The sequence below is a fragment of the Cnephaeus nilssonii genome, assembly GCF_951640355.1.
Source record: "Cnephaeus nilssonii genome assembly, chromosome: 8".
NCBI classification, from domain to species: Eukaryota; Metazoa; Chordata; class Mammalia; order Chiroptera; family Vespertilionidae; genus Cnephaeus; species Cnephaeus nilssonii.
In genome coordinates this window covers 8,608,720-8,632,430 of record NC_137079.1, presented here as the reverse complement: position 1 = coordinate 8,632,430, position 23,711 = coordinate 8,608,720, and the positions used below count along the sequence as shown (strand labels likewise).

Below are 23,711 nucleotides of genomic sequence, written 5' to 3'. Positions count from 1 at the left end.
GGATTACATGTTGAAATATTATTTTTGGACACACTGGGTTCAATAACATATTAAAATTAACTTCATCCGCTTCTTTTTACTTTCTTTGAAAAACTGCGCCATTTTAATGACTGCAGACATGTAAACTGTGAGATAGTACTCGGAAACACCACAGTAAAGGAGCTTTCCTGAGTGGTGCACAGTCTTCAATAATTATAAGGAGTTACTTGCTGTCAAACCAGTAAGACGGCATTTATGCATCCATCATTTTCAGGATTGCTGGTAACCCGGGCATATTTTCACATCACAAGGCCCAACTCGCTCACATTTACCTTGATGACAGTACCTTTGCTAATAACACCCAAAGTTGTATAAAGTGGGGATGAGGGCTCTTCTTTACATAAAATGCTGGCAGGCAAAAGGTGGCCTTCAGTGCAGGGTGTGTTACATGGGCTAGTGAATCTTTCATATTTAGGTGGTTTTCAAGTAAAGCCATCTCCAACAAAGCAGACTTTAGTAACCAGCCTCTTCGACACTTTCTTTTTTCTCTTTCCTGTTCGAATAACTTTTAATACCCCCGTGTCTCCCTGGGCATGGACTCTGGCTGCCCATTGTGCCACTTTCTCTTCATTTTTGTTTCATCCCATTGGAAAGTGCTTTAGCTGGGGTCTGTCCAGCTCTGCCCAGTGGATAAGCAGGGACTGCGCCCTGGAGACTCTTCTCCCCATTCTTTGGTGTTTCTCTTCTCAGGCTTCCTGAGAGCCCCTCTCTTTGTGTCTCCTCAGCACTGCACTGTGGAGGGTAGAGCTTAGCCTTCAGACCAAACATCTTTTTGCTCTTTCAGGCCCATGTCATTAACTCTTATTTACCTTGATTTTTTTTGTTAGCAGATTTATGAATCCAATTTTTCCTTAGACTTTTGAAAAGTCCTACTCAGTTCAATGATATGATATGAAAATTGCTCAGAAACCTGTATTTTTGAGTAAGTGTCAGAGTCCTCTCCACCAGTCTCTCTGAGGATGAAACATTTTTGCCAAAAGTACTGTATTTTCCGGCGTATAAGACGACTGGGCGTATAAGATTTTCCTGGGTTAAAAAGTCATCTTATACGCCAGAAAATACGGTAAATATCTATGCAGCTTTGAGCACAAGTCACTTCACCTCTAAGATGGAAATACCGTATTTTCTGGCGTATAAGACGACTTTTTAACCCAGGAAAATCTTATACGCCCAGTCGTCTTATACGCTGGAAAATACGGTATCAGAGTAAGACAGTGACTCTATAAATGACAGACTTGGAATGACGGTTAAAGACCGGATTACAATGCAAATGACAGATTTGTTTTTCTCAACACATATTTTAGTGTAACTCTAATTGCAAATAAAAACATTTTATGAGGACATTGTAGATTCTTAGAAACTTTATACAATTCCTATAATATCTCTTTTAATAACAATAATATGTGCATACGAATATAACACAATTGTTACTTTTATTTGACAGTGCTTTCCATATAATTTTAACTTATCAAATAGACTTAATTAGTTTATTTCCCCTCTTTTACAGAGAGGAAGAGACAGTCTTTGAAATGTTTCAGGGATCCTTATAAATATCCTGAAAGTTACTTTCAGGTTAAGAAAGACTAATTTTTGAATTTAGGAAAGTTTGTCAAACATATCAAAAGTTTTAAAACATTAGGTCCAATGGGATCATAGGTCCTTGTTTGTTCACTTAATCACGGTGACAAAGACTGCTCACCCATCTGATCACAGTGACAGTGCCGGCCTAGGCCCGCCTGTCTCAGGACCCCACACTCCGGGCCGGTGAACAGAGTGAGTGCCGCCTGCGCGAGCCTGCTTCGATGACCACCGCCTGTTTCCACCCTCAGTTGTGTGCTCCATCGGAGCATATCTGTTAAAGGCAGATACGAAACCTTCTTCTACAGTAAAGTTTATTTGAGTCTTTGTCAGAAGGACAAGAATGGGTCACAGAACTTGGGCAGCATAGCTCTAGAAGCAACAAGGTGTGTGTGTGTGTGTGTGTGTGTGTGTGTGTGTGTGTGTGCGCGCGCGCGCGCGCGCGCGCCTTCTGGGGAAAGTGATGCCTGAGTTAGGTTTTGGTGGGTAAATAAGAAATCACAGCGTTGCAGTTAGAAAGAAGCATAAATATGGATGCAAAGGCTTTCCAAATAGAAGTGAAAATGATAGTATTTACAGAGCATCCACTCAGGGCCAGGCACTGTGCTAAGGGCTTTGCAGACATCTCTCAGAGTGACTTTGTTTGTGACTTTTTTCTTTTCTTTTTTGTACATAGTGATCCTTTCTTGGATAGAAGAAGGCACGTGATTCCAAAAGGGCCTACCATACTCGGGAGTATCCATCCATCCATCCATCCATCCAATTATCTATCATCATCTACCTATGTGGCCATATCTATTCCAGTGCTTATTAAGGAACCAGATATAGGATTTTGTTTTTTGAGAAATTCTGGTTTTCTTCTAATAAGCAGAAAACACACTTTCAAAAGTATCAGCTTATGTATTCCTCTGTTTGTTCAGCTGAGTGATTATTAAACGAAAAGATAGCACCATGCTCAGAAGATGGGGATGTGGTTAATATTTCAATACTTTGAAAAGAACTTTTTTGGTGAGATTTTTCATCTTGTCATCCTAAACTGTTTAAAGTGAGACGCCAGGTTTTAAACGCGAGAGTCCTGGTTTGTCAGAGCAGTGGTGAGTATGAATTGGGAGCTTCAGTTCTATAAACCCTGCCGACTCAATACCATGTATGGAGGGCTCACACGGGGGACCTGCCGGGAATGCTCAAGCGTAGAAACTCCTTCCGGAAAGAAATGCACACCATTGTTGTCCACTGAACCTGACAGTCTTGCCTGTTTTCAGATTGACCAAGGAGCTATTTCCTTGGCTAAAACTCACAGAGCATTATTTTTTCCTGTGAAAATATCCTTTCTTCTGTGAAAGCAGAAGGACTCCAGGCCGGTTGTCTCTGAAGGAAGTGGGGAGAGGGAAAGGCGTTGTGCATATATACTCTTTGATTTGCTTTAGTCATAACAGTGGAGGGCAGGATTCTTTTCTCTGCCAACTCTACTGTCTTCGTATTTTCTCTGCATCTACTTATACCTCTTTCCCTCAAGTTCTAGAAAAAGCCTTTTTCCTCTGCTAGAAGCTAATGGCTTAACCTGTTTTCAGGAATATATGCCTCCTATCTCTTCCATCCTTGGCCCTCCCTCCACCAACAATCCCTGTTCCTATTTTATTTTCAGTGTCTCCCGTATTGATGCTCTAATCTTTCCCATCTTTATAAGCTAGAGCTACAAACAAAGTAAATATTCTTTCCTTTTTGTTGTTGTAATCCTCACCGGAGGATATTTTTCCATTGACTATTTTTGTAGGGGGAGAGACAAAGAGAAACATCGATGTGAGAGAGACATTGATTGGTTGCCTCCTGCATGCACCCCAACCAGGGCCAGGGATGGATCCTGCAAGGGCTCCTACCTCCAGTATGTGCTCTTGACCGGAATTGAACCTGGGACCCTTCAGTCCCAGGGCAGATGCTCTATCCACTGAGCCAAACCAGCTAGGGTAATGTAAATATTTTTAAACTCTGTTTCCTATAGCTAATATGTTCCTTTTCTCCTTTAAAATTTTTTTTAGATATAATTGACATATAACATTATATTAGTTTCAGGTATACAACATAAGGATTCGATGTATGTATATATTACAAAATGATCACCGTAAGAAGTGTAGTTGACATTCATCACTATTACTATATTTATAGTTTTTAGAAGCATATTTTTCAGATTTCAACATCTTTGGAATCAGGATGTGTCATGGATTGTGAATAATGTGGCCATCATAGTTCCTCTCATTGTATCTATGTCCTTGGGTAGTCCTTTCCCACACAGATTTTTGACTTGGTCCTGTGGCTTGCTTTGGACAATGGAGCAGCAGCAAACATGATGCAGGAAGCGGTTTGAAAAGCATTTGTACATTGGGACTTGTCTCCTTGGCTGAGTGTGGAGCTGCTGAATCACCATTTGAATGCACTTGAACTAGCTTACCAGAGTGGCCATGCAGAAGAGAACTAAGGGACCCCAGCAAATAGCCTGACAGCCATCAAACATGTGAGGCCATCCCCACACCATCTGGCCCCTGCTTATTCCCCAGGTGGCCAGCTGCAGGAGAGACCAGCAGAGGAACCGCCCAGCTGAACCCAGCCCAAGTGTTAACCTAGAGAATCACAAATTAATAAGTGACTGTTGTTTTAAGCCACTAAGTTTTAAGGTGATTTTTTTATGCAGTAAAAGCTAATCAAGCTAGGGTGCATCTTCCCATTGATGATGTCTTACTATTTTGAAGGGCAGAATTTATTTTCTTTCTCAGGGATACATAAAATAATGGTGCATCTTGCAATTGGTTGTGATTTAGATTGGATGCAATACAATATTGTACACACTTGGCAGGTAAGAAAGCTAGGGATTAGAGGGCTTCTTTCCCTAGGTCTGTAACCTGTAAGGTTGGAATGCGAATCCAAGCAATCTGACTCCAGGCCTTTGCTCTTAATCTGCAGGTAGTTCTATCCGGCTGGAGAGGGTGTGGCTGGAGAGGTGGCTGGTGAGGAAAGCAGGAACAGGTAATGAAGGACATCCTAAAAATTCTCGTAAAGAGTTTGAATTTTACTGGTTGACATTGAGAAGCTAGTTGAATTGGAAGGCTGGGGTACTTATAATTTACTAGAGGCCTGATGCATGAAATTTGTGCAAGAGTAGGCCTTCCTTCCCCCGGCTGCTGGCACTGGCTTCCCTCCAGCCACTGGCACCCTGGACCCGGGCTTCCCTCACAGCGGGAGGCCCTGCCCACCTGCTGCAGCCCACTGATCGGTGGCCTGGGCCTCCCTCTGCGGGGTGATCATGGGGCGATGGCCAGGCTCTCAACCAATCCCATCGCACCTGCCTTAGCTGGCCTGGCGCCAGTGGGTGTCATAGCGTGGTCCTGGATGGTCGTTCAGCTATTCGGCTGTTCAGTCGATTTGCATATTACACTTTTATTATATAGGATATTCAACATCCACTAAATAAAGTCATATCACCTCAGGACACAGGAAGTCAGGTGTTGTGGGGGAGCAGGATGAATTCTGGAATCCCTGACTTTATCCAGCAACTATGCTGGAGCAGCACTGCATGCTGGGAGAGGGCCTGACCAGTGAGGCTGGGAGAACTGATGGACCCCATCATAAAGTTAATGAAGTCAGTGGATCAAGTGCACTTAAAAAAGAAAAAGGATGTGGGAGAAGGAAGGACCATAGCTTAAGTAGAGAAGACCATCTGATAATCATCAGTACTTACAGAAAAGTGTTCTTTTGGTGGCAATATCCTTCTTCCTTATTGCTGGACATCTGAGAGCTATCGTAGCAAATCTGAGCAGTAGTACAATAATGCTGAAAGAGTCCTGCCGACTATGGATGCTAACATAGCTTCATTAGGGCCCTCGTTCACCGAAGGTTCTAGCCACGTATTCACATAAATGTTTCCACAAAATTTGCAAAAGATAATTTAGCTGTAATCAGTTTATCTGTTGCCATTCTCTGCTCCAAGTCCCCTCTATCACCATCCTCCCTTGGTAGTGCTAAAATGGCCAGCTCATTTTTAGAACCCAGCTAAGGGAACTGGAGTTGGGAATATATTACTTTGGGATCGGGGAGATATATTTATGGGCTTTCCAGTTCTTGCATGTATATTTCTAACTTCCCATGTCCCCAGAACTACCTCTCGACTCTCTCTCAACTCCCCAGCATTTTATGTCCAGAGGGCCCATAGTCATATCTCCTTATCAGCCTGTCCTAAGGCATCTGGAAGTATGTGGGGAGTAAAAGAGAAACCGGGATGAAAGGTACATAGTCAGAAGTTATACTATTGAAAATTCTTCTGATCAGCACTTATTTACAGTGAAAAGCAATGGATTTAGTTCTCATCAACGTCTTATCAAAACTGTCAATTAAAAAAATCCCATCAACCCTATGGAAGGAAAGAATGCATTTTCCTTCTCTCTATAGAAAATTGTAAAAATGTCTTCCTCCCAAAAATCCATACCCCAGGCTTATCATGAGAAGAACATCAGTCAAACCCCATTAGGACATTCTACAAAATTAAATGATCAGTAGGTACCCTTCTAAGCGGTCAAGCTTCCCCAAAACAAGGATAAGCTGACAAACTGTCACAGCCCAGAGGAGTCTAAGGAGATATGACAACAGAATGTAATAGAGTGCCCTGGTAGGGAGCAGGAAAGGATATTAGGTAAAAACTAAGGAAATCTGAACAAAGCATAAACTTCAGTTATAAAAATGTATCAATACTGGCTCATTCATTGTAACAAATGTACCATACTAATATGAGATGTTAATGAAAGCTGAAATTGGGCATGGAGTTTATGAAAACTGCAATTTTTCTGTAAATCTAAAACTGTCCTTTAATAAAGTTTATGAAAAATATAATGTAAAGAAGCAATTAGTGAGTATGCAGCCAAAAGGTAGGGTGTAAAAATTATTACAAAGGTAGGAGAAAAGAATTAATAATTTATTAATAGTTTTAAAGGTTATTTTTCTGGATTTTGTGAAATTTATGGTGTTACAAACTTTTAAAATTTGTATTTTACTATATTTCTGTTTTCATTCTAAAAAAATCTGGTTTGTATCCAACTTTATATTTGTAATGTTCTTAAAGAGGTCCCCTAAATTGTGTGAACTTCAGACGCCACAAAACCTGGCTCCACCCTTTGTTGCCATTGATCACATGTGAATAGTTAGAAAAATGTGTCCAGTTCACAAACCAAGTGCCTACGATGTGTAAATACTATACTAGGACTTGCAGGGAAGTGGGGGTGTGTGAAGATTAACAGGCACTACAGCTTCATGGGAGAGACGGGTATCTGTCTAATGTAGACGGAGCCTCAAAACAGATTGAGTGACAAACACCCAGCCATTGATGCCAACCCTTTCTTTAATCATCCACTTACCAAGATCTGGAATTAAAAGCACATTTGCCATTATTAATTGGTGCAGCTCTACTTCAGATGGCCATGCTCAAAAGCAATGGGTGTAGGAGATCAATAATAATCACAACTTTGCAGTTGGCAATCACAAGTGGGAGCTTTGGAGACAAGACCATTGTCAACCTGCCCCTCAGCTTGTCCCCAAAAGGACTTTGACTCTCTTTAGCTTCTCTAGATTGATCAATCAGTTTTAGGCAGATGTAGATTTGGATCTAGCCAGAATTAGCCACAAAATTTTAATCAAGCCAAAAACCTATTGGGGTGAGAGCAACTTAAAAAGAGACTCAAACTTCCATTAGGAAATTTGTTCCACTGCAGCCTCCAATCGGCTCTTGTTCGCTTGGCTAACGAGATGCTTGGATAAAAGAAAGGAGGGAAAGGGTTTAAGTCTCCTACTTCTTTCCAAGTCCCCACAACGGAATCCCCAATTATGGAGTCTGGCACCTTGATTAACGAGAACACTGAGGCCTTGGGCTGTCGGTCCTTGCAACACCCTTCTGTGTTAGGTTATTATTATAGGAATAAGACTATTATTATAACAATACCAAAACTATTATCCCTGTCTTACAGAGGATGAAGTGGGGCTTGCTGCAAAGTAGCTCAACTCCCAAACCTGTGTTCTTAACCACTATGCAGTACTGCCTCCCATCATACCCTCTGTCTGATGGTCACAGGACAGCCCTTCAAACTGTGAAACTTCTGTATATATAAAAGGTTAATATGCAAAGTGTCCCCTCGGGAGTTCGACCGGGAGTTCGATCTCTCACTATGACATGCACTGACCACCAGGGGGTGGCACGGAACATGGCGGGCGACCAGCAGCAGCAGTGGCACGTACGTGGCGAGGGAAGGAGGTGGCGGGGAGGCGGGAAACCTGATCGGCCCTGGTCGCTGGCCAGGACCAGGGACCCTACCCATTTACGAATTTCGTGCACCGGGCCTCTAGTTTTGAAATAATGAGGGAGAAACGTGTGTGCTTTTAAAGTGTTAGGCTGAAAGGAACCCGAGAAAATATTTAGTCTAGCCCTCTATTTCCGGAAGAGGACCCGAGCTTCTGGGGAATGAGGTTGCCCCCAATGTCAGGACGGCTCTGCCAGAGGGGACGGAACCCAGTTGTGATGCCTGGTTGTGTGCCTTTCCCACTCTAGAGCTGCCGACCACCGGCGCTGAGGGCTGAACCCAGGGAGAGGCACGCGTTTGGGAGAAACGTGTTTTGGAGTGGGGGGGGGGGGGAAGTGGGGAGAGCCGGTGACGGTTGTCACATGTTATGAGTTGAATTGTGTCCCCCTCCCGTCCAGATTTATATGTTGAAGTCATAACCCCCAGTCCCTCAGAATGGGGTTTTATTTGGAGATAGAGTCTTTACAGAGGTAGTCAAGTTAAAATGCGGTCATTAGCGTGAACCCTAATACAATATGACTGGTGTCCATATAAGGAGAAATTTGGACACAGACACACGCAGCGGGGAAACCATGTGAGGAGACATAGGGAGAAGATGACCATTCCCAAGCCCAAAAGAAAGGCCTGGAACAGATGCTTCCCACACCGCCTTCCGAAGGCACCCCCGCTGTTCACACCTTGATTTTGAACTTGCGGACTCCAGAACTTGTGCGACAATACTTTTCTGTGTTTAAGCCACCCAGTCTGTGGTCCTTTGTCATGGCCGCCCCAGCACACTGATCCAGCACAGAGCTGGGGAAGTGCCTGAGGAGGCACCAGGCTGAAGGACTGGTTGGAGAGGAGGGAAAAGGAGAGGCTAAAATGATGAAATCCTGGGTGGGGAGAAAGAGACCTGGGCAGAGAAACCAAGGATTAGCCAAGTGGAAACCCAATCAAAATGAAAGGGGAGTCCATTTCTTCTTTTAATGGATGAGTCTAGATCTGGACTATCTCCATTGAGAAGGGGATCTAGAAGAACACAGCTGTTACAGAGGCCATTGGAGTGTGGGCTGCCCTCACGTTCACGGCACCACGGTGCCAGCACACTGCGGAGGAAACAATTACTGCCACCACGTCCAGATGTTCTGGAGAGGCGAGGAGAGCCAGGGAAAGTCCTTGGTGTCTTGCAGGGTGGAGCCAACTTGAGTGTGCTTGCGGCCTCCGTGAGCACAGTCATCCCCAGGTACCAGTAGGGGGGTTGTTTCCACTGAGGATACCAAAATCTGCGATGCTCAAATGGCATGGTGTTTGCATATAACCTGCACACATCCTCTCATATACTTTAAGTCACCTCTAGATGACTGATAATACCTAATGCAATGTAAATGCTATGGAAATAGATATTATGCTGTATTATTTAGGGAATAATGATAAGAAAAAAAGTATGTACAGGTTCAGTACAGATGCACCCATTTTAGGCCTAACTACACAGTACACATCAGCAACATGACTTTATTCCCCCGGAATATTTTTAATCCATAGTTGACTGAACTTGCTGAACCACTTATACCAAGGCAATATGTTTTCTTCTTTATTCATCACTAGAGGCCCGATGCACAAAATCTGTGCAAGAGTAGGCCTTCGCAGCTGCGGCAACATCCAGAAGATTGCCCGGATAGTCGTTCCGCTGTTGGGCCGTTCGGCCAATTTACATATTACGCTTTTATTATTATAGATAAGAAAAAATTTAAAAACTTTATTATACTTATTTTACAGTTTACTATTGCTTTTATTTTGAAACACAAATATATTTTCATGGTTATTTTCTATGTGCACGCTCTGGAGGCAGGTTGCCTAAATTCTAAGTGTAGCTTTGCCCTCACTAGCATTCAACCTTTCCGTGCCTCAGTTTTCTCATCTATAAAAGGGGAATGATAACAGCACCTACTTCATAAGATTATGAAGATTCAATAAGATAATGTGAGTGAAGGGTTTCAATAAATGGTATCTGTCATTACCAGAGGTGTTTATTATAACAAGAATTCCTCTCAAGACTCAGATTCAAGGTGTACTAGATAACAGCCCGATGCTGGGCACAAGCATCACTGGGACTGGGACCCCCGTGATTAGCGGGTAAGGCTACTAGCAGGCCTCAGGCGCCGAGAGGAACAATCACATTTGGGATACCAGCCTGAAAATACATTGCATTGGCCTCTGAAAACCCCCAAGTAGGTATCGCATGGACGTAGAACCCCTGAAAACCTCACAGCCAGGAAGAGGAGGGTGGAGGGACCCCAGGCACTTGGAGGATGAATACTGCTCTTGAGCAATGTCTTCAGCTCTAACTATACCCCGCTGATAAATCGCCCAGGGTTGCTTCATGTCCAGGGCGTTGCAGAAGTCCAGACCAGTCCTCCTGGCCAGCGGCTGTGTCAAAACCCTGTGGGGAATGTGGTGAAATCGGGCTAAAAGGGGTCGTGCACGTGGGTGCCAAAGAAAATAGGAAAGGAAAGCTTTGGGGCCGTCAGGGCCCCTCCTGCAGAAGTCAGTAGGGCCCGCCCTGGTGGGTGAAGATGCGAAAGAGCTCTCCGGGGCCCGCGGACCCGCAGACCCCAGAGCTGGCGGGGCTCCCGTGCTCAGGCACCACCATTGCCCTTTGCCCTTCCTCGGATGCCTTACGCAATCAGGCAAGTTCAGGGGACTCGAGCGCATCCGCCCGCCCGTTCCCCGCACCCTCCCGCCGGCCGCACGCCGGCTGCCTGCGCGACACCCGCGCGCCTACGTGGGAAAGCGGGCGCGCGGGGGGGCGGGGCCTGGGTGGGAGCGCGGCGGGGCGGGGCCTGAGGGGCGGGGCCAGGGGCGGGGCGGGCGCGGCTCGCGCAGCAGCAGCAGCCCCGCCCCCGCGGCAGCAGAGGCTGGTGCGCAGCCAGCGCGCAGAGGTGACGGCGGCGCCTTTAAATAGCATCCGGAGCAGGCGCGGGGCAGCCAGTGGTCTGCGGTGACAGCCGGCGGCGTAGCGGCCGGGCCAGCCGAGGAGGTGAGTGCTCCCGCCGCCGGGAGCTGCGTGCGTTCCCGCTGCGGCGCCCGCGGGCTCCGCGGAGGTGCCGGGCTCCCGGCTGCCCCGCCGGCCCGAGCCCGAGCGACGGCGGCCGCCGCGGAGGCGCGTGAGCAGCCGCTCGGTTCGTCGGGACGTTCCGCTTTTACGGCCTCTGCCCGGCGGCTGCCCTGCCCGCAGCTGCGGAGGCCTCGGTGCCGCCGGAGCCGCCGCCGCCGCCTCCGGTGCCTGAGGCGGGGATGCCCGCCCGGGCGAGGCGCCGGTTCCCCGTGGGGTCCGGTGACGTGCGCCGCGGGTCCGGCCCCTTGTTTGTGCGGCGGCGGGGACCGGCCCGGCCTGGACGAGCCTGAGCTTCGCACGCAGGGCGTGGATCCCGAGAGGCAGGTATCGGGGGTCCCTCGGCCTCGCCATCCCTCCTGCGCCCGCGGATGCGCTCCAGCCGCGCAGGGCAGCGCCGGACTGCCCGCCTCTCCCGCCGCGGCTGCCGGCCCGGGAGGAGCGCCTGCGGAGGGTCCCACGCAGCATCCGGACCGGCTGCCATGTGCAGCCCCTCGCGGTGCCTCGGTGTCTCGGAGGAGAGGGGGAAGCCTCTGCGCCCAGCCCTGAGCGGGTCATTGATTTAAGGAGTCTGGCTTTTTATTTTTATTTTTTTTTAAATTAACTAACAAGCAGAGATGATGTCTACTCCACGGCATCGTGGACGGAGCGTGCTGATGGATGACTTGAGCGAACGGTGCTGAAACCTAGAGACAGGTGCCGGGGTAATCGGGTGTCATGGCAAACCCCTGCCCACCACTCACGTTCAAGGTTATGGCGCTTAACGACGGCGATTGCACCAGTGCCCTTTGTCTCCCAAAGTGAAGACTTTTTAAGGTCCTTTGGGGGCAGAACTATCCGAGGTGCCCCCGCCCGCTGTCAATACCCTTCCTTTTACTTACGGACCTTTGCATAGCGTGAGAGAAGCTGGTTAAACCTCACGGTTTCTGACACAGATGTCGCCTCTGTTTCCCCAGTGTAAACAACTATTCCTAAACACAAAGCCAGCCTTCTGGTTGATGCTGCAGGTGGAGGTGGAGGTGGCCGGTTAGAGTGGCTGAAAACTTAAGGTTGGAGTGGACAGTCTGCTTCGGGTGTGCTTGAGAAGGGGGGCGGGGGGGGGAGCTTTTTAAAGGAACCCCGCTTCCCTTCCCCTCAGTGTGGTTGTCTTGTCCTGACTCAACTGGGAGAGGCCCTTCCCAGCCTAAATCTTGGCTCCTCGTTTGTGAAAAGACTAATGTGCCTTAGGCGAACGTCTTTCAGGAGCTAAACATTCTGGATTAGAAAAAAATAATCCTTAAAAGCAGCACACCTCACCTCCCTCCCTTAAAATAATATAGATATATTATAGACCATATACTATAGACCTCTATTTTCTGCACTTACTGTAAACAGAAAAGACTTTTTTTAAAAAAAGAAAAAGAAAATCAACCTTCCCCCAGAGTTATAAGTATTTTGGTATATTTTCTTCCTGTCTCTATGAATGCCTATTTTTATTATTATTACAGGCAGCCCAACTAAAGAGAAATCCCTTGGCTTTTTAGATTTTGGCATTTAAGGGATAGATAGTCGTGACATATGCAGGGAGACAGGTGTCTAGTTCTACCGCACAGGCAGAGTTTCCATGGCTGTGTCTGCTTTTGGATGAAGCTTGGAATAACTGAAAGTGAACCAGCTGGCCACAGTGTCACGGTTAAGGCCCAGGTCTTGCCACGTCTTTCATTCTGATGTTGCTGTCTTGTGGACAGCGTCTGTGTGTTTGAGGAGGGCTTGGGGAAAGATCACATGGCTTTGTCATTGCAGCCGGGAATGTCCCCATCTCTCCCCCTTCACGTTTCACTTTTCTGGAAAGAGCAAGACTATAAGGGAGAGGAGTAATTTCTAGATGTTGATACTCTATAACCTTAAGAGAAAGGGATAATTTTGTCCATTATTCTTTTGCATTTACTGTCTCTTCTGACCAAATCCTGTTGGGTTAGAATGCATTCACCATGTTTTAGGAATGGTCTCCCTCGGAGGATGCCATGAATCAGAGAACTGTGTTACAAAGTACTAAAGAACATGGTTGTTGTTTTTTAAGGCAACCCAAAACGGTTGGCATCCTAAGGCCGTTCAGGCCTTACTCCCTGACTGGCTGTGGTTCGTCAGGTGGTAGGTGGAAGGTGCCAGGGTTTTTACTAAACACTGTAGTCCCACTGGCGGTCAGACAAACACACGGGGTCACTTTGACACGCACGCCTGGAGACCAGGTCTCAGCGGACAGGGCCGATCCGAAGCTGCTGGTGGTTGAGTTTCCACATTCTAGTACTTGAGGGGCTTCTGAGGGCTTTGGAAGAAATACAAGCCCTGAAGAGTAGCTTACTGGACTTGATGAACTGTACGTGGAGGCAATGTTATCAGTGTCTGTGGCCAGGACTCTGAGATTGTCATTGTATCTGCGATTCCTTACCCGGCATGCCGAATGCCAACTCGTAAAGTTTGGGTTGTGGAAGGCCGAGGTGACACGTACTTGGCAACAACTGCTCATACCATGGTGACAAGAGAAATATACCGCAGCGCAATCTTAGTTACGGCCATTTCTCTGCCTTTTCACATCCTGGGAGGTAGAAGTTCCCGAGTGTGTTGGAGACGGCACCGTATTCCGTCTGGTGTGACCTTTGTGGAGTTAGAGGGGAGAAATGGGATGGAGCGTTCCTGGTGACGTGGCTGGCAGGAGGGACGGAGGGCATGTACTTGGGACAGAGACGTCGGTGGGGTGAGGACCCCACTCCCCTGTGCTGCCTGCCTCCCCGGAAGACATTCGGCCGGAGGCACACGTCCGGTCTCCAGAACCTGAGATCTCAGAACCCGTGGCTCAGTCTAGGGATCCGGGCTAATGCTCTCCGTGAATTAGTTGCCAGTCTTCTCTTCACGTTTTAAATAAAAATGCGAAAGCTCTCCATTATCTAAATCAAAACCATTTGCCTCAGAAAAGCTATATATAACATATAATTTTATATTACATACTTACATTATAATAGGAATCTATGCTTATGATAGAAAATTGGGGAACTGTAAAATTAAGGTCTTAAAGAGATGCAATACTATTAACATTTCTGTGTATTTCCTTTTTGTTTCTCTAAATATATTTTTAAAATTTGAAACATATATTTTATATTGAAGATAAAATTTTTGATAATTTAATTTTAATGGCCTAAAGTGTATTGTGAATATTTTTTTTTCATGTTTTAATGTATCTTTTAGAAATTAGGGCACCTTCTGCTTTAATGCTGTTGAAATTGGCTGTTTTGAACATTATTTTTATTAATGAACGGTTTTAATGAACTTTAGGGTTCCTGTGTTCTAGTCAAAAGCTGTTAAAATAAAGATTTCATGGTTTGGAAAGATAAGTGGTAAGAAGTGAGGGCCCCATGGGAACTGCCTTTTGCACCGTTTCCTCATCCCGGGAGGGATTTCTGACACATGTGTTATCTGTCCACTTGCACAGCTCTGGCCCTTGGCCCTCGGGTTTGTTGAGGGAGCCATGTCCCTATACATAAGGCTGATGTGCGCTGAATACGTTCTTTATTTTATTAACCGAAAAGGGAAAGTTGCTGCAGGAACTGGTTTCTCCCTCAGCTGACCGACATGGTGGCCTGGGCCGAGCCTGGGCAGCCCGGGACGGGGCAGGTGGTGATAACACCAACCGTACCAGGCACTGTCCGCAGGGCTTCCGAGGCGCTCACCCAGGGACTCGGCCCTGTCGGTGGGTCCCACTGTTACCCAGCGTTTAGAAAAGGTAAAAGAACAGGTGCAGAGGTCAAATCACCCCACCCAGGTTGAACCCCGGCTGTCCGGCTTCAGGGCCAGCGCTCCTGATTGCCTGGTTCTTCCCGGTGAGCCAGCAGGTGGCGTGACTGAGGCCGGGCTGCTGCCTCCTCCGTGTCGCTGCTCCTGGATTTGTCTCAGTTGCACTCTGTCTTGGACCAGAGACGGGGGTAAACGACCACAGAGGTGGCTCAGCTCGGTTCTGTGAGTGGTAAGACCTGCTGCACACAGTTTACTTTCTGGGGAGCTCAAGAGTGAAGGGCTGGGCCTGCCCTGGGCGTGGGTCCTGTGAGGCCGGGGAACAGCGGAGGCTGATGAATGCATCGCGTGCGGAAGGAGAGAGCACGGGGTGGGAACAGGGGCCCCGGCTTAGCAGGGACGGAGGAGCGTCGCTCACTTACGTAGGAGATTGGCCCCACCATGGACATGGGATTGCTTTCTGCTGCCTCCCTTGGGGTAGGTTGTTTTTTGTGTTTGTTTTTGGTTTTTTTGGGTTTTTTTGTTGTTGTTTTTTACCAGAAACAGACCTTCTGAACAAGTCCTAAATCATGCTGAAAACGTGTAGTAGATGAGAGACTGGGATGGAGAATGTCCAGGGTTTGCAGGCAGGGTGTATAAAATTTTCAGCAGAGCCCCGATGTATAAAATAAGTAAAGGCGGGGCTGCGGTGGTTGGAGGGGGCGAGGGGCTGGGAGTCCCAGGCCGCACAGACACGGGGGCACTCAGGGCCGTCACCGGCGCAGGGCCGGGCGCCTTCGCCCATCTGACACAGCCGTGTCCCCGCGGCAGGACACGGCGGAGTTTGTTCCTGAGCCCGGTGACTGAGGACTGGCCGGACCGTGGCGTTATCTTTATTTGTGCCCCGACATCCAGTCAGTCAGCAGGTTCTGCTTAGTCTAACTCGCGCTCTGTACCAAACTGCCGGACACACGCCCGCCTCTCCCTCTCATTCTCAGTGTCGCCATCCTGGTCCAGAGTCTGTCACCTCTAGCAAAGGCCCTCAGTTTAAGAAAGGGGGAGGGAGGTGCCTTTTCCACGCAGAGCTCTGGTCAGATACCCCCTCTGCAGAGCCGTCCAGGGCTCCTGTGAGGCCCCCCGTCTTCAATGAGCTTGGCGGTCGGGGCTTCTAGAGTTTAGTCCAACCTGCTGTTTCCCTTGCTTCCCAAACCACCACATCCTGGGGCCTTTGAGCACGGAGTCTCCAGCACAAGGCCAGCCAAGGCCTCTGCACCCCTGGGGGTCTATCTGCCCCCCCCCCAGCCTGCCTGTGTCCGTCAGCAGGGACGTTCCTCCCCCTCCCCCGTTCCTCATGGCCCTGCGCCTCAGAGGCACTTGCCTGGAGCCACTCACTGTCCTCAGACTCCAGGTCACTCCCTGGACCCCTGGGCCGACATTCAGCGGGGGGCCCAGCGAGCACAGTGGTGACAGTGCTGAAATACTCCCGGACCGGCCAGAAAATGGCCGCAGCCCCAATTCAGAAACGGGGGCGAGGGGGTGAGGCAGGGGGTGGTTCATGCCTGGCCTGCAGAGGGTCTCCGGAGCCCTGATCTGGGCATTGGCCGTTCTTCCCATTGCTGGGTGCCCCCCTCCCTCTGTCCCGCATTGGACTTTTCAGGGGTGCATATCTTGTTTCCCCAGTTCAACGCCCCGCCACCCTCCGGGCTCCGGCCACTCCTCGTCATGGTCCGGGGCCTAGGGGGAGACCGGGCCTCGGTCTTCAGCAGCATGTCACATGGGGCCTTCATGTCGGGGAGGACTCGGTACCGGCGGCTGGTCGCTTGAGACCGGAAACATTCTGGTGGTCGATGTGCCATAGAAGGGTCGCTGGCAGAAACGTACATTTAAATGTTCCTGTTTGTGTACGGCCATGCCAACCAACCTTAAGTCTCCAGAGCACAGCCTGTGCCCCGTGGCCTTCAGTTCTGCTGGAGCCGCGGGTGGTGTGGGATGTGTGGGTGGAGGCGGGGGGGGGGGGGGGGGGCGGGGAGGGGAGGAGATCAGTGTCAAGTTCTCGATTAGCTTACATATCTGTGCCGTGGTCTTCGATGACCTGGTGTCCGTACTTAGATCACACCTTGTTTCTGGGCCTCCACAGCTGCTTGTTCTCCCTGTGGGACAACTGCCCACATTGTGCCTCATTCGGCTTCCCAGACGGCCCAGGTGAGGAGCTGGCGGGGACCTCGCAGTCCAATCAGCCACCTCACCGAGGATGGCACCAAGATCCAGAGGGTGTGGTGAGCCGCCCAGGAACAGGCTGGACCGCGAGGACAGTGCCGGTCGGCTCTCTGCTGACAGAGTCAGAGCTGAGCGCCGCCGAGGCCAGGGCCGCTCTAGCGTTCAGGCAATCTGACGATGCTCAGCCCTGGGGCAGGGCTGCCGCTGTGGGGTCCCCCGGGCACACCGCAGATGAGGCCAGCCCTGAGGCTGCTGTGGCCCCAGGGACCTGGTTCTCCTTCCCCCAGAGCAGCCGCAGGCCACGTGGGCCGGTGACAGTCACAGGCAGTGTCCTGCACTCTCCGCTCCATCCTGGGGCGATGCCGAAGAGCTTCGTCCCCTCCCGATGGAGAACGCTGCTGCCGGCCCAGTTAGCGGTTCTGTTTATTATGCCCGTGGTTGGGAGCTGCCCGAGACTAGCCAGGCCAGTGATCAGAGAGGTTGCAGGTACTGCTCAGGAGATGGGGGGCCATCCCCACAGTCAGGGAGGATGCCCCCAGTGGGTGGGGGTAGACCATCCATTAGAGTGCAGGGTGGATATACTAGGATTTCTGTAGATCCTTATTTTTTAGCTTTCTTTTTAAATTTATATTTTATAGAAATATATGTGCATAGTTTCTATGTAAATGCACTTATATATTAGGGATGCATTTTACTTACTATTTTGGGTGCATTGTCAAAAGTTTAGGGAATCAGAAAATTACCTCCTTCTCTACTATTTTTCCAAGAAGACTCAGTTTGTCAGTTTAGGGCCATGGTCGGCAAACTCATTAGTCAGAGCCAAATATCAACAGTACAACGATTGAAATTTCTTTTGAGAGCCAAATTTTTTAAACTTAAACTTCTTCTCACGCCACTTCTTCAAAATAGACTCTCCCAGGCCGTGGTATTTTGTGGAAGAGCCACACTCGGGGCCAAAGAGCCGCATGTGGCTCTCGAGCCGCAGTTTGCCGACCATGGGTTTAGGGATACCAACTGCTCTGTGAAACTAGGCTGTGATCCTTGTTCTCGTGGTCTCTGACCTTAGGTGAGTCAGGTGACATCCAGAGTGTGCTTTGCTTTCGGATCTAAAAACTTGACAATATGGAGGCCTCATTAGGACATGATTGTTTCTTCTGTGTTGACATAGATTGGGAACTCTATATATACGTATTTGCCGTTTGAATACATGGACTGTTTCTTACATGACAATTAAATGCCAGGCTGGCTGGCCACGCTAAGTCAATATTTAAGTTGGCTTTCTTTGTTCAGACCTTCAGGCAGCTGGTGGGAGGCAGTGAGTGCACTGGTGTGATCTGCTCCCCGCAGGTGAGAGCTCAGCTCAGGCCGTGGGAGCCTGGAGCTGGAGCGGCCTCAGAGGTAAAGATAGGATGTTTAGGATTTGCCTTAAAATCCCTTTAAAAAATGGATCAAATGAAACAATATTAGCAAAATGTCGATTTTTTAAAATATATTTTTAATTGATTTCAGAGAGGAAGGGAGAGGGAGAGATAGAAACATCAATGTTGAGAGAGAATCATCGATCCACATGCCTTCTACTGGGGATCGAGGCCTCAACCCAGGCATGTGCCCTTGACCGGAATCGAACCCGGGACCCTTCAATCTGCAGGCTGACGCTCTATCCACTGAGCCAAACCAGCCAGGGCAAAATGTTGATCATTATTAAAGCTGAGGTCATGGGTGCGTGGTGGCTTATTATACTGCTCTGGCTACTTTTGAATAGATTTGGAAGTTTCCGTAATAAAAGTTTTAACCAAACATAAAGGAAGAGAGACTCAAACTAGTGTCACCCAAGTAGGTAATAGCCAGACCGGACAATCTCTTTTTCCTTCTTTAAACAAACACTGGCCTATTATCCTATAACTCTCTCACCTGAGTGGACTTGTTTTGTGTTCACTCCCCCTGGGGCCCGCCCCGGCATCTTATAGTTACCTGAACGCCTGGTGTAACTCTAGCTCCTGTCCCGTGGTTGGCACCGGCACCTCCCTGATCCCTCCTCATACAATGAGCTAAACCCTGGCTAACCTCTCCTCTGCTTCACGTCCCTCCTCCAGCACCTCCGAGGGCTGGGGCAGAGCTGCGGGGTTTAGAGGTCATCTGCGCAGGCTCTGTTGGGTCCCGAGGCACCGCGCAGCCTGAGAATACTTTGTGGGTTCCATTCGCCTCTGCTTCTTAGGGTCACGGCGGTTCCCTGCTGGAGAGCGGAGCTCGCTGTCCTCTCCGGCGACAGGTCGGTCTCGGTGTCCTGCCTCCCACCCACCCTGTTCTGCCGAGCCCTTTCTCTCGTTTTTCAGGCCCTCTGAAACCGCGGTCTATTTTAAGAGGTGTCAGTAACCCTACCCAACCTGTGTCCCCTCAGCCTCCTTACCCAGGTCACTGACATCTGATCCTGGTGACTTCTTCCAGCCCTAAGGACCGGGTCTCTTCTCCGCCTCCCGCACAGGCCTGGCCCTGCCAGGGGCCCGAGGGCTCCGTGAACGACCCGCGGCCGCCTGCGGCCAGCCTCCTGCTGCCAGCTGCGCCTTAGCCTGTGGGCAGGGTGCTGTCCTGGGAGAGAGGCAGGGTGTCCTTGGCCTCTGGTTCAGGACACGATTGTTCCTGACCCCCCTGCCCTGCGGCCTCCTCTTTGCTCCCCGCACCCCCACCTGCCCCTGCCGGTTCCCACCTGGCCAGCCCTCCCTGCCTCGGCAGTCCTCACGGTCTGTCCGTACAGGTGTCCGTCCTCACTGGAGGCAGAGGGCCCTGCAAGCGCTGTGTCCTCACGCCGATGGCCTCCTGCCTGCGGGACTCACGAGGCGAGGTTTGGTCCCCCGGAGGTCCTCAGAGTGCTGTGGGATTCTTTGCAGTGGGACCCTCACGTGGAAGCTGCCCACATAGCAGGCCAGTGGCTGCACCAGGGCCCAGCTCAGGGCAGATGGTGAGAGCTGGATGTGTACTTGCCGGGAGGGGCTGAGTCCCCCTGCTTCCTCTGCTGGGACAGGTTGCCGCCCGAAGCCCTTTCTGAGCAGGTGGCAGATACGTAAATACCCGAAGAAATGGACTGACCTAGTTAGAGCTTCTTTATCTTATTTGTGAAAATATAGCAAAGTTCAAAGAATAATAAAATCATAAAGCAGGTACCACGTGCCCACCGCATCGAATGGATGCTTTTTAACCTGGATGGGTTTCCCTACGTGCCCTGCGGTCGCCTGCGGGTGCTGGGGGTAGGAGGGATCCCGGGTCAGGGTTCCTGGCCCTCCTCCGCCTTCTCCAGCATCGATCCCGGGGTGCCCCATGGCATTGGCGAGGGAGGAGGCGCCGCTCTCCTCAGCGCCCACTCCTGTCTCTCCCCAAGGCCCACACAGGCGGCAGCAGCGAAGCTGATCCAAGATGTTGTAGCTCGCCGTGGTTCCTGCCAGTTCCTAGAACACAAATCGAACGCTTTGCATTTGAATATAATGTTCCCTCCATCCTTCTGTACTGTCTCTCTGTTCACCCCTGGGAGTGAGCAGCTTTGGACAAAGTATCCGATGGACCCCAGACTTGGGTGCCTCCTGTGTGTGCGGCTTCTCAAACCACCGGGCCCACGCCCCTCCGTGGAGAAGCGTCCTGCCCCCAGGCCCAGCTCTGGCCCCGGGAAAGGACATCTGTCCCCTTCCTGGGAGGTGGTTCTCCCGTCTCTCGCGGAGCCTCGTGGGTTGGGGTCGACTTTGGTTTCCCGCAGCCCAGGAAGGTTGTCTCTTCCCCTGCATTGTCGGTGGAGCAGGACTTTTCTCTGCGTCTCCAGCGATTATCATAACAGGCTCTGCTGGTGCTGCCCAGCAACTCCCGACGTTGGTGCCAACTCCTCTAACGTGCAGACCTGCAGGTGCGATTGGGGCTCTTCCTGTGCCGCATGCCAACTGAAACGCCAGGCCTCCTTGGGGCCAGGTGGCGGGCGGGCAACTGCACCTACAGAAGCCTGTGTGCCTTGTTCTTGCAGAGGGTGGGGCCAGCCTAGCCAGCGGGTCTCCGGTCCCCATCCCCTGGAGCAGGCGGGGCCAGCCTCACCAGCGGGTCTCCGGTCCCCGTCCGATGGAGCAGGCGGGGCCAGCCTCACCAGCGGGTCTCCGGTCCCCGTCCCATGGAGCAGGCGGGGCCAGCCTCACCAGCGGGTCTCCGGTCCCCGTCCCATGGAGCAGGCGGGGCCAGCCTCACCAGCGGGTCTCTGCTCCCCGTCCGATGGAGCAGAGCCTCTGCCCGAGGCCGCCTGCTGGCCCACGCCGGCTCCCCTCGCCAGCTCTTACCAGCCACATCCCTGCCTTGTCCCGAAGTCGCTTAACAGTATCAAACCCCTGGTTAAGGACCAGTGGAAACATCTCGTTTCTCTTCGGGATTTTCTTGAGTGGGACCCTCTCTAAAAATCAATGAAAAACATATCATCAGATGAGGATCAAAAAGACACACACACAGGATTTGGTAACTAAATGGATATAAATGGGGAAAATAGATGAAATTGGAGGGCTAAATTTTTGATCCTGGGAGAATGCTGTGAAGCAGTGATGAGGAGGTGAGGGTAGACAGGAAGGAAGGAATTCCATCCTCTCCCCGGGTCTCTGGGCACGCTGGCCAAGGCACCGCCTCACCTTAGCAGTAAACTTTAGCTCCATACAGTAAACTTCAGCTCCATAGCAGTAAACTTCAGCTCCGTAGCAGTAAACTTTAGCTCCATACAGTAAACTTCAGCTCCATAGCAGTAAACTTTAGCTCCGTAGCAGTAAACTTTAGCTCCATACAGTAAACTTCAGCTCCATAGCAGCAAACTTTAGCTCCATAGCAGTAAACTTTAGCTCCATAGCAGTAAACTTCAGCTCCATAGCAGCAAACTTTAGCTCCATAGCAGTAAACTTTAGCTCCATAGCAGTAAACTTTAGCTCCATACAGTAAACTTCAGCTCCATAGCAGTAAACTTTAGCTCCATAGCAGTAAACTTCAGCTCCATAGCAGCAAACTTTAGCTCCATACAGTAAACTTCAGCTCCATAGCAGTAAACTTTAGCTCCATAGCAGTAAACTTCAGCTCCATAGCAGCAAACTTTAGCTCCATACAGTAAACTTTAGCTCCATAGCAGTAAACTTCAGCTCCATAGCAGTAAACTTTAGCTCCATACAGTAAACTTCAGCTCCATAGCAGTAAACTTTAGCTCCATAGCAGTAAACTTCAGCTCCATAGCAGTAAACTTCAGCTCCATAGCAGTAAACTTTAGCTCCATACAGTAAACTTTAGCTCCATACAGTAAACTTCAGCTCCATACAGTAAACTTCAGCTCCATACAGTAAACTTTAGCTCCATAGCAGTAAACTTCAGCTCCATACAGTAAACTTCAGCTCCATAGCAGTAAACTTCAGCTCCATAGCAGTAAACTTCAGCTCCATACAGTAAACTTTAGCTCCATAGCAGCAAACTTCAGCTCCATAGCAGTAAACTTTAGCTCCATACAGTAAACTTTAGCTCCATACAGTAAACTTTAGCTCCATAGCAGTAAACTTCAGCTCCACAGCAGTGAACTTTAGCTCCATACAGTAAACTTTAGCTCCATACAGTAAACTTCAGCTCCATAGCAGTAAACTTCAGCTCCATAGCAGTAAACTTTAGCTCCATAGCAGTAAACTTTAGCTCCATACAGTAAACTTCAGCTCCATAGCAGTAAACTTCAGCTCCATAGCAGTAAACTTCAGCTCCATAGCAGTAAACTTCAGCTCCATAGCAGTAAACTTCAGCTCCATAGCAGTAAACTTCAGCTCCATAGCAGTAAACTTCAGCTCCATACAGTAAACTTCAGCTCCATAGCAGTAAACTTCAGCTCCATAGCAGTAAACTTTAGCTCCATACAGTAAACTTCAGCTCCATAGCAGTAAACTTTAGCTCCATAGCAGTAAACTTTAGCTCCATACAGTAAACTTTAGCTCCATACAGTAAACTTCAGCTCCATAGCAGTAAACTTTAGCTCCATAGCAGTAAACTTCAGCTCCATAGCATAAAATAACCTGCTGTCCCGCACAGAGGCCGCTCCGTGCTGTCGTCATTAGGCGTGCCCTGACTATAATTACCATCTGCCAAGTGGATGTCCAGGACAGGCCCTCATGTGTGTGTTGAAGAGAGAAGGCAGGAGAACCATGGTTGGGTTTTGTTCCCTGGAGAATGTTGGGCAGGTCCTGTCCTCCGCATTCCTTACATCTCCGAGTGCCACCCACCAGCCCTCGGCACCCCGGAGTCCTGCCTTTACCCGCTCCCGGGCTGTGCTCTGTTAGGAGGAGTCTCTCTTCTGACGTAGAAAACTCGCTCCCAGAAGCTGGGGCAGCCCCGAGGTCGGGCTCTGGGCTTGCGCCCTTCTGGCACTTGCTGTTCCACTTCAGAAAGGCATTTGTCCACGCTGTCCCCTTCCCCGTGGGCAGGGTGATTTGTTTTAAACTAGCCCGCAGTCAGGGGTCTGAATGTATGTCTAAAGGTCTGCTAAGGAGAAGAGAGACCCCTTGTCCTTGGATGACTTGGGTTATTTGAGAAATAATGGGAAGAAGGCAAGACACTATTTTTAAAAAAAATTATCTTTATTAATAAAATTATTGCACATGTCCCCCTGCCCCCATTGAAAGACACCGTCTTTATGTGGACTTTCCGTCGGTGGCTTGAACCGTTTTTCCGTCCACATCACC

General features: G+C 49.5%; 1 protein-coding gene across 3 annotated transcripts in view; it reads left to right on the top strand.

Annotated features, from left to right (window-relative positions):
• The first annotated feature begins 10,851 nt into the window (after positions 1 to 10,851).
• ACSL1 (acyl-CoA synthetase long chain family member 1) overlaps positions 10,852 to 23,711 on the top strand; it is a 61,213-nt gene continuing 48,353 nt past the window's right edge. For 2 of the 3 annotated variants that reach the window (XM_079778458.1, XM_079778455.1), the window contains exon 1: positions 10,852 to 10,965. The gene's annotated coding sequence lies outside the window, so the exon portion shown is untranslated. Of the gene's footprint in view, positions 10,966 to 11,662; positions 11,737 to 23,711 lie in introns of those variants that run through there. The other variant, XM_079778457.1, reaches the window with a different exon arrangement.